Source organism: Osmerus eperlanus, chromosome 3 (assembly GCF_963692335.1).
Source record: "Osmerus eperlanus chromosome 3, fOsmEpe2.1, whole genome shotgun sequence".
NCBI lineage: Eukaryota > Metazoa > Chordata > Actinopteri > Osmeriformes > Osmeridae > Osmerus > Osmerus eperlanus.
Window position 1 is genome coordinate 4881112 of NC_085020.1, and position 9286 is coordinate 4890397.

Consider the following 9286-nt stretch of genomic DNA (forward strand, 5'->3'; position numbering starts at 1 on the left):
AGTGATAGCATTTCCATTCTATTCCTCATTTCAAATTTGGATGTCCCAAATACTGCAGTGTGTAGTGGAGGTGAATTAAGGATAAGATGCTTCTTTACTGCTGTTGAAAGTCAAGTATCAGAGGGTACAGTCCTCTGTCACACCCATCCTGAGGTTTGACAAAGGTTTAATTAAGTGGAAACTGTTATTCTGTAACGTTTAAACCACTCCAAAAGAACACGTCTCGGCTGTGGTTCCAGACTGTCTCCACCTCGCCCACTTGAAACCAGACCTGATCCAGAACCCAGCCTGACTCATAAAGCCCTTCTGCCATTTTGTAAGGAAAACAAAAGCACCATGGGTTGTATCTTTACCTGAATTAAACCGATTATACACTTCAGCTGAAAGATTGTTCCAAACTGGAGTTCAGTATGGAAGCACTAACTGACTACGAGCAATATTTCAAATGAATATTCATTCATTCTGAACAAGGCTAGGGGTAGCCAGGAGCTATTATATCCTGTGGTTCCTGGCATGTCAAGTTGCATTAATAGGAGAAGAGAGTGAGGAGCAGCAAAGCCTCATGAAGGAGGAGATAAGGGAAGCAACAGAAAAAAGGCTGGGAGCCTAATGTTTCCAATACACTACCACACGTGGGTTATTCAGACAGGGACCATACCATGAGGCTGCGTTCAGACAATCAATCCTTGGATCTCTTTCTTATCATGGTTCACTCTAGTGATAGATTGGGGAACATTACAATGAAACATGTATAATTTTGTTCTTGTTAATAGGTGTCTATTGGTGTAATGGACCAATGTTATGCTTCTTTTCAGTCAACATCAAGTTTAGCAAAAGTGCTTATGCTCTTTCTCCTCTTTGTATAATGAATACAAATATTAACCCTAAACCAAGAATGGATAACTTATTTCGATAGATACTTGAGTAGTCAGCAAACAACGGCAAGCAAACTAACCCTAACCCCACACTAGACAAACTAGATAGTCTTTATAAGATGCAAACTCACAATGTCCTTTATCTGCGGTTCTAAATAACAACAACTGCCCTGTTATTGCATGTGACAGAAGAGGCAATAGGCCTTACTCACATGGTCCAGGGTGGTCCTGTCTTGCAGGGTGGAAATGTGTAACTCCCATTGACGCCTCAGCACACTGTGTCACTGGCACATGGATGGAACTCTGCCTCCAACAAAACACATCAACCTAGTCTCGTTGGTTGCTCCCTCCCTCCCTCCTCGCCCTACCCCCCAGCCCCAGCCCCGGCCCCAGCCTCAACCCCTGGCTCAGCCGCATGCTCACGCTTGCGTGAACCACACTGGGGAAGCGTCAAGTCCACTGGGTTATTTCATGGACAGTGCCTCCATTAACGCCGGGGCTGCTCTCCTGGCCCGGGCCACTCCCCTCTCCACCCATAAGACAAAGACAGAGCAACCAGGGAGACAAAGAGGGGGGAGCGGGAACCTGGAGGACTCTATTGTGATGAGGCTCCCTGTTCATAACCAGGCTGCAGGCAGATGGGGTCAGTCCCCAGGGCACTGCTGCCTCCCACACACAGCTCTGAGAGGTCCTCTTGCCAAACAATGGGTCCTCTCAGAGAAAAACACTGCTCATAAGATCATAGGCCAAGTAAACGAGGGAGGAAACACAAAAGGAAGTGATCGGGGAAGGGAGATGACAACCTCATCTCGCCTCGTTGGTCAGTCAGCTGTCAAAGAACAAAGAGTCGTAATGGTGAAAGCATGTCTGTGGTTTTAGGAATTTTTTTCACAGTCTTAATGTCAAGGTCTAATTGGATATTAATATATTCCGGTACCTAGGAGAGTCCATGAAAATTGCATTATGGTCAGTGCGAGTGTCGAGCAGCAGCACAGAGGTATTTTCCACCTCTGTTTCACTAATGGCCTAGTGAGATCCTAATGGAAATGCACATTAGTGTTAAAGCTATATCGATGTAACCAATGCAAAAATTCAAGATTTTAATGACTCTACAGTGCTATCAGAGAGATCTTCCCCAAGGCTCAGCAAACAAAAAAACCTGAAAGGCAGTGAACCAAACTGATGAATATGTAAAAAAATCTAAATGCACACTGAGTTTTGCAAAATTACGGCTGACAAAATGTATCCATGTTTGTCATTAAGAATTAAATCATCATTAGCAATAAAGGCAGTTCTCACAATCTCTGTTGTTTATGTTTTTAGGATTTGTTTGTTTGCTGCAGTTTAAAAAAGACTCGTCATGTGTGCATCTCAAAGCACACAGCCATGGGACAGATTCAGGAGAGGCTGGGTTAACGTATCAGGCTATAACAGCCATTGACCTGGAAACGATTCTCCTCCTCTGAGAATACAGTGGCTTGATTGGTCCTGTGGCCTGGGCCCTGCCAACACAACAGCATTAGATGCCAGCTCTGCTCTGCTCTCACAGGCTGTGCCCAAACAACGGCTGCCATGCTCAGGGCAGAGGCAGACATTACTGTATGAGGATGGATGCCATCAGAGATAGGCTTAGTTATGGAAACACAAAGCTCTCTTTCAAAGTATAGCACTAGGTGGTTTCCACATTGCAAGGACGGGGCATTCCCTGGTTTGAAACATATGCATCAGTACTGTACAGTGGCATTGGAGTCAAACTCAAAGGCATTAGAAGTGACAGAGTTTTACTGTTGTACAGTTTAGAGTGTAAATTTCCTCCATTACAGTGTCTACTCCTGAAGGGCACATTTGGTCCTGATAATTGACCAATAGAAAGGCCAGAAGTAACGACGTGTCAAGATTTTTATGCTTTAAAATCGCAACCTTCAGTGGTACATTGCAGTTTTCTACTCTAGCCAAATAACATTTCTATCACAATAAAACGCTGAAATAATTTTGGGAGAGAACCCAGGATCCGCTCTGAGCTGTGGTTTGGAGCAACACAATGCCAAATACAAAAATGTCTGTCATTTTCTCATTTTAAAAACAGAAAGAGCAGACAGCTTTCAGGAAAAAGAAGGTTGTGTGTCGTGTTTAGTTTCACCACAGCCCTTAGCCAAAGCCTGCTGGCCTTTATACTTTCCTCAAAAAATGTATCCTTCTTTTGTACGGCTGTGGTAAGAGCCTGCCACATTCTTTACTTCCTGGAGAACCCTGTAATTGCTTCCAGCTTCTGAAGGCTTTGCTTGGCTTTGTTAAAATATTAGTTTTATGCTCTATCAAGATGCATCCTTTTAAAGATTTACTACTGGCTAATCAGACATCCCTAGTTAGTTTATTACAATGAAATCCTCGTCCTCATCTTCAGACACAATCAACAACATGTGCATTTCCTGTCTCAGGAATCGTTCACTGTTCGACATCATTTGATGGTACAGTTTAGGATGTAAACACACCATCCACGTCACTTGTCTGACTGGGCCCCGTTCAAAAGCAGACGACCAAGGCAACATGTGCCGGAGGGGGTGTTAACATCTGCTGTGCCACACTGCTGCAGTCTGTCTCATCCAGGCAGAGGCGACCGCTGTCAGAGCCCACGGCTGGAGACCCAGCTGGGACTCCCGGCTGGAAGCTCTTCTCGCCACAGGCCCACACGATAAGGCTCGTCATAACACAATCAGAACACATTCTCCGCACACAGCTGGCGGTTATTCAAATAATACTATTAATGATTCAAATCTGCGATACAGAATATGTTGTGGGAATTGTGTAAGGCAGCTGGCTTTGTCCTTTCTGTGTGAGAGTGTAGCCAATCTCTATAAAGAGCTGGGACTGAACAGTGGTTGTTGGGTTTTAATCTTTAACTTAAGTTTCTGGCCAGCACAAACATCTTCATTGCATTGGATCGGTTGAGGGTACAATGGTTCCTCTTTCTATTCCATGTGTATCTCACATTCTTAAAAAGTTTTGCTTGGCTTCTGGAGATTTCTTGTATTTCTTTATTAAATGGATTATACAGTCTTGTTTTCCAGCGAGCTCAAATAGCTGTCTCCCGAACTGAGGACTGAGGCGAGGACTGTATCTCTGAGAGGGGAGGAGTATCACACAGACTGTGGTGCCAGACTGACTCACAGACTCTGCATCAGTCTTTCCAGAGGCGGTGCTGGAACAGAAACACCCTGGGCTCACATCAACACAGACACCGGTACTGTCACAACAACAGAGCCCCGGGAATCTCACAGTTCATCAGGGAGCCGGCACTCTCAGCTCCTCGCTCCCTCTCTCTGGGTTGGATACATTAGGCCCATCTATCATGGAGGTGGAGGGTTGGAGGTGGATGGTTGGAGGTGGAGGGCTTCATAGAGGCTGTAGTGCCCATTCCACAGAGGTGATAAAGTGAGTCGGTCTGCGATTCACACTGGTTAATGTAAATAAAAAATCAGAAGATCATCAGTGGCACTCGAGAGTATAATAACATATTCATGAGGAATCTCTGTGCCTCCCTATCCATAAAATGAGAAGGGAACCTACGGAATGGAATTCAGTGCCCAGGGCACAAAAGATTCATATTGAGAGAAAATACTACCGTTTCAAGTCTCTTTGAAAGGAGGAGAGACAGGAGACTATAGAAGGAGAGCATACCCAGATGCGTATGCTGAGCATGGGGAAAACTACTGAGAAACTAGATGAATTTACCAGAGTTTCGACTTTAACAGGTTTTTGGCACATCTACATGTACTCTGTCCTTTCCTAGAATAACATAGCACCATTTTTGCTCCCACAAAACGCACAAAAGTTAAGATAAATGCCACAGCTTTTGTTTCAAATAATAAGCTTCAGTGTAAAAATGACATTCAACGGAAAACCTCCATCTTTCAGTTGAGTGGCTGTACAGGAGCCAAATAATTCCCTTCCCAAAGTTTCATGTAGTACCTTTTTCCTAAGTAATAACTTTCCATAACTACCAAGAAATGTTGTCCTTGTGGTACCTGGTATCCTCTTAGAACTGTCAGCAATATGATTCATGTTCACGCAAGACTCAACTTGTTATGTTACAACACATCCACACCTACTTCATCTAAAAACACACTTTCTGTCGACCAAGTATACACAAACACACATGTTTCTCTTTGAGAATGTAACCAAATCCCTCATATCCACTTGCAAAACACTCTTTTGATATGATATCTGATGATATCTGTCGATGCTACAGCATGTTAACGTCTTACTGTATGGTAGGCAGTCACCTATTCTGACTACAGAATTTTTAAGCACATCATATGCACTTTTAATAATACAGCACCTTGAGACAACAATGCTGACTCTCTGGTGAATAGCTTGACTATTTCGTAGATGAGAGATTCACATTGACAACGAATCAGAAACAATCATCAGCACAGTTCATGTCAGGGCGAAATCAGAAGAACCTCTTCGAGCAACATGACTCTTACCTGCTCCCCCATGGCTGCGGCCTGTGTGTCTTTCCCTCCCTCCTGGATCACTTCAGTAGAGGGTGTCTGTCCGGCAGGCAAAACATGGCTCCTCTGGAGGAAACAGACAGCAGGTTGGAAGGTGTCCTGGATGTGTCTGTGCACCCCTCCGCTTCATCAGGGTGTGTACACAGACACGCACATACCTGGCTGACACCCACTCTGTTTCTCCTCCGCCCTGCAGGTTTGCACAGGAGGAGCTGGGTGCTAAGGTGAATGCCTATTTATTACTGCACTGCAGGGAGCCGAATTTAACACAAACGACACTCTCTTCAAACTATGCAAATCGTGGATTTACATGAACTTTTATTACCATGAATGTGGGCGTAGAACTTTTGAAAGTAGAGCTTTTGCCTTGTGCATTCCTAACTCCTTCTTCCTTACTTAACAGTAACTTTTACAAAAAAAAGAAACGTCTTTTTTTTTGCCCTCTGTAACTACAGAGGGCAAATGAAATCCAGCCGATGGGGAAAATGTGGTAAAACATGGAGCTGTGTGCCACCGAGGCTGGATGTGGGATCTGTGTGTTGGGAATCAGGCCCTGATAATGGGGCTGAATGGCCTCTCATCTCAACAGTTTATCCCACACTGCCCTGGGCAAGTCTATTGAGTCACCACAGCAGGGAGGCAGCAGGCAGGGAGATGAAGAAGGAGCCTGCAGGCAAAAAAAAGGGAAAGGACATTGCTATTAGCTGAGGGAGAATTGGGTTTCTCAGTACTAATGACTAGTGTCTCTCCTGTAGGGATGATGACAGCATCCATCAATAAATGATTTAATCGTTTATCCGGTTGGATCATACCGTGACATTGTTGTGGAGTACTTCCTCCCAGAGACAGTTTTAAGAAGACGTTTCTGCTAAACCTGACCCTAACCTTGAGGAATTCCCCCCGGTTTCAGCACCTCCAATAAAATGAGATGACTGCTTATTACCGAGGTATATCTTCTGCTTAATTATCACCTGCGTAAACTAGAATTTTCTTTTGAGGTGTAAAAACACTTGATTATATGTTTGGGACCAGATTTAGTGTACTGTGTCTCCTGCCTTGTCTGAGCACCAACAGTTTTCCTTCCTATCAATCCAGACAGCATTAGTATTGAAATGAAGGAAGGAGCTGGAATGTTAACTAAGCTAGCCTACAGCAAGTTGTCTCCTGTGAATGATGCCAGTTACTCTCCCTGAATGGTGATTTGAGAATTAATTCATCTGGCCTTTTCCTCAAAATGATTTTCTGAAGGGCAAACGTGTTGGATGATGGAAAAATATCACTTGAGGGAAATGTTGCCTGATGTGAACTGTGTTCGTGAGCGATTGTAAATGTGTTTGCAGTTAGCAGTAACATTCACTCAGATGAATAATTTCCCAATGCAGACATAACATTTACTCCATACAGACATCAGTTACAAAAAAGACATACAAAAACGTTTTCAACGCTTTAGTACAGTACGTTCACATTCGATTGCAACTTTAATGACGAAACGAGACTGTTTCGTTTACGTTTACTTTACATTACTGTTTCGAGTCCGAATAATGGAACATCTGTTAACTTCAAACAGATATATTTGTTGGGTTACAAACTACATAACAGTCACAAACAGCCTGTTCTGAAGAAAAGCATCTGGGTCCAGGACATCTGTGACTCTGAAGGGGATGCATGTCCTTGTTTCAGCTGCACAATGCTCTGATTGTCAAACAGGGTTGTAAAGCTGGAACTGCCTGGCTGTGGCTGTAATGAACCAGAAAGCTCACACATTTTCTAAACAGCTCACTAGCTGCTCAGCTTCGCTTGCCAAACATGGACACTTTGAGGTTGACGCATATTGATCTATTGTCTCCCCATCTCCAAAACAAAGTAGAATGCTTGGTGATGTAGACACATACAGTTTACAGTACATACTGCACATATAATCAAATGAGGAAAATAATGTAACACCTTAGATCCTGGTGGTTATTAAGCATCTTATAAGGGCCTTATTACCTATAAACTCACTTATTACAAGCACCAGGATCTAAAGTGTTACAAAATACAATATATCTCTTCATGGAAACCTTTAGATTTTTTTGAACAGGGCTGAGGTAATGAGATGGCTTTGGATGTCAGTGATCTAAGGCTATTCTGATCCCAAAATATACATGTGAACACGTTGCTGTCATATCTCAAAGTTGAATTTTCACTGAGACAAACTTAACTCACTTTCTCAGAAGAGCAGGGAGTTGATCCAACCTTGGCCAGGAGGTGCAGTAGGACAAGGGGCAGATGGAGCGAATGAGATCAGGCGGTCTGGGTTGGTGCCCCCATATAGAGGGTGTCTCCCCTCTCACCAGGAGCCTGGCAAACACACAGAGAAAACGTCTGTCAGCTATAGCCAAGGCAGTTCAGAAGTTCATTTCGTCTAGATCATTTGATTTGCTGATCTGAAAGATAAGTTCAATGGAATATATTTGGAAATCATAAGCATAGTGAACAGCGTGCGTTACAAAATGTATTTAATACAAAGTGATCTTAACTGTTCCCCTCGTGATTGAATTAGGGGAAGTTCATAGAAGTGATGAAATTACTGTCTTTCCTAAGAAATCCCTTCCTGAGGTTTTCAAAAAGGGAGGTCTTGGTCAGAATCGACAAAGTGCACCCAATTACTTTACCATGTCTTATCTCTGAAAGCCTTGGTATTAATCTAAAGTCAAGTTTCACATTTTTGGTACTTTAAGCAGATTTTGAATTGGTCTGGGATTAGAGGCTTAATGCAATCAGTGCTAATCCTTTAATCTGAAACAAAGTTTTTCCTAACATAAAGTTCGTAACCTTAACCAGAAGTGTTACTTCCTAAGGGAGAAACATGTGACTTAAGATAAGCAAAAGTTTTGAAACATTAAGTTCCGTTTTTGTAGACTAGCATCAGTGATAAACACAGGAGCGGGATAAATGTCAAGCAATAATATGAATGTTCACAATGCATGACTGTCACTAAAAAAGAGATTCACTCAAATAGTGCATTGATAAATATAAGGATATCATTTCCTTCCTCACGTCACACAAACAAGCTGATCTCAGTTGTCCAGTGGTAGATCCTGTGGTCGGGAGTCCCAGTTTTCAAACCCTCCAGGAGAAGCAGGGATCTCAGGTTCCTGGTCACCCAGCCTCATCCAGGGCTGTGACCTTCCTCTGTCCTCTCTGCTGCTGCTCCTGATGCCAGCAGGCCCGGGAAGTCAGGCCGACCCCCCATGGAGGTCTCTCGCCACTGCTCTCAGTGAGGACCGTCAGGTTACGACCACCAGTTCTGCACACATAACATGTGAAATCAAATATTCAAGGACGATTATTGACATTTCGAAGAGAGTGATTCTGGAGTTTAGGGGGAGCTGTGTCTCGAGGCTGCATTACAAGGCCGGGCCTTCCATCTGTTGGCTGGGCTGAAATGTGGATGAAAGCTGCTTTATTCTGTGCAGATGGACACGAGGAAGTAAATAGGTATGTGGTTGAATTCCCAATAAAACACATCCAGACATCCTGTGCTCTCTCTCTGGCCTGGTCAGAGTTAGACTCCATGGTGGCCAGATTCAGGCAGGCCAGCTCTGGCTAAACCCATCTGGGGAGACAGATATGGCCCACAAAGTTTAACCACATTTCTCAGTGCTGAGGAAATCCCCTGGCCTTGCCTAACAAGAACACTGTTTTATTATGACAACAGAAGCCAGATGTCCTATTTTGGCAATTGGGTGCACCTAAGAGTAGGATGACTGGATTTAGTACTGTGTCTACCCACCCACTTGCAGACTGATTAATAACACAGAAATAGGCCTGTAGATGGCTTAATGACAACACTATTTTAAATGCATCAGAAAAAATATAACTAGCGATTAAGTTAAACAAAACTATACAAAAAGG

At 43.5% G+C, this 9286-nt stretch overlaps 1 protein-coding gene across 2 annotated transcripts in view; it reads right to left on the minus strand.

Annotated features, from left to right (window-relative positions):
* The window catches only part of mid1 (midline 1), a 36280-nt gene extending 30759 nt beyond the window's left edge, over nucleotides 1-5521 (minus strand). The window contains exon 1 of one of the 2 annotated variants that reach the window (XM_062456691.1): nucleotides 5363-5521. The gene's annotated coding sequence lies outside the window, so the exon portion shown is untranslated. Of the gene's footprint in view, nucleotides 1-1087; nucleotides 1113-5362 lie in introns of those variants that run through there. The other variant, XM_062456693.1, reaches the window with a different exon arrangement.
* Between the last annotated feature and the right edge of the window lie 3765 nt (nucleotides 5522-9286).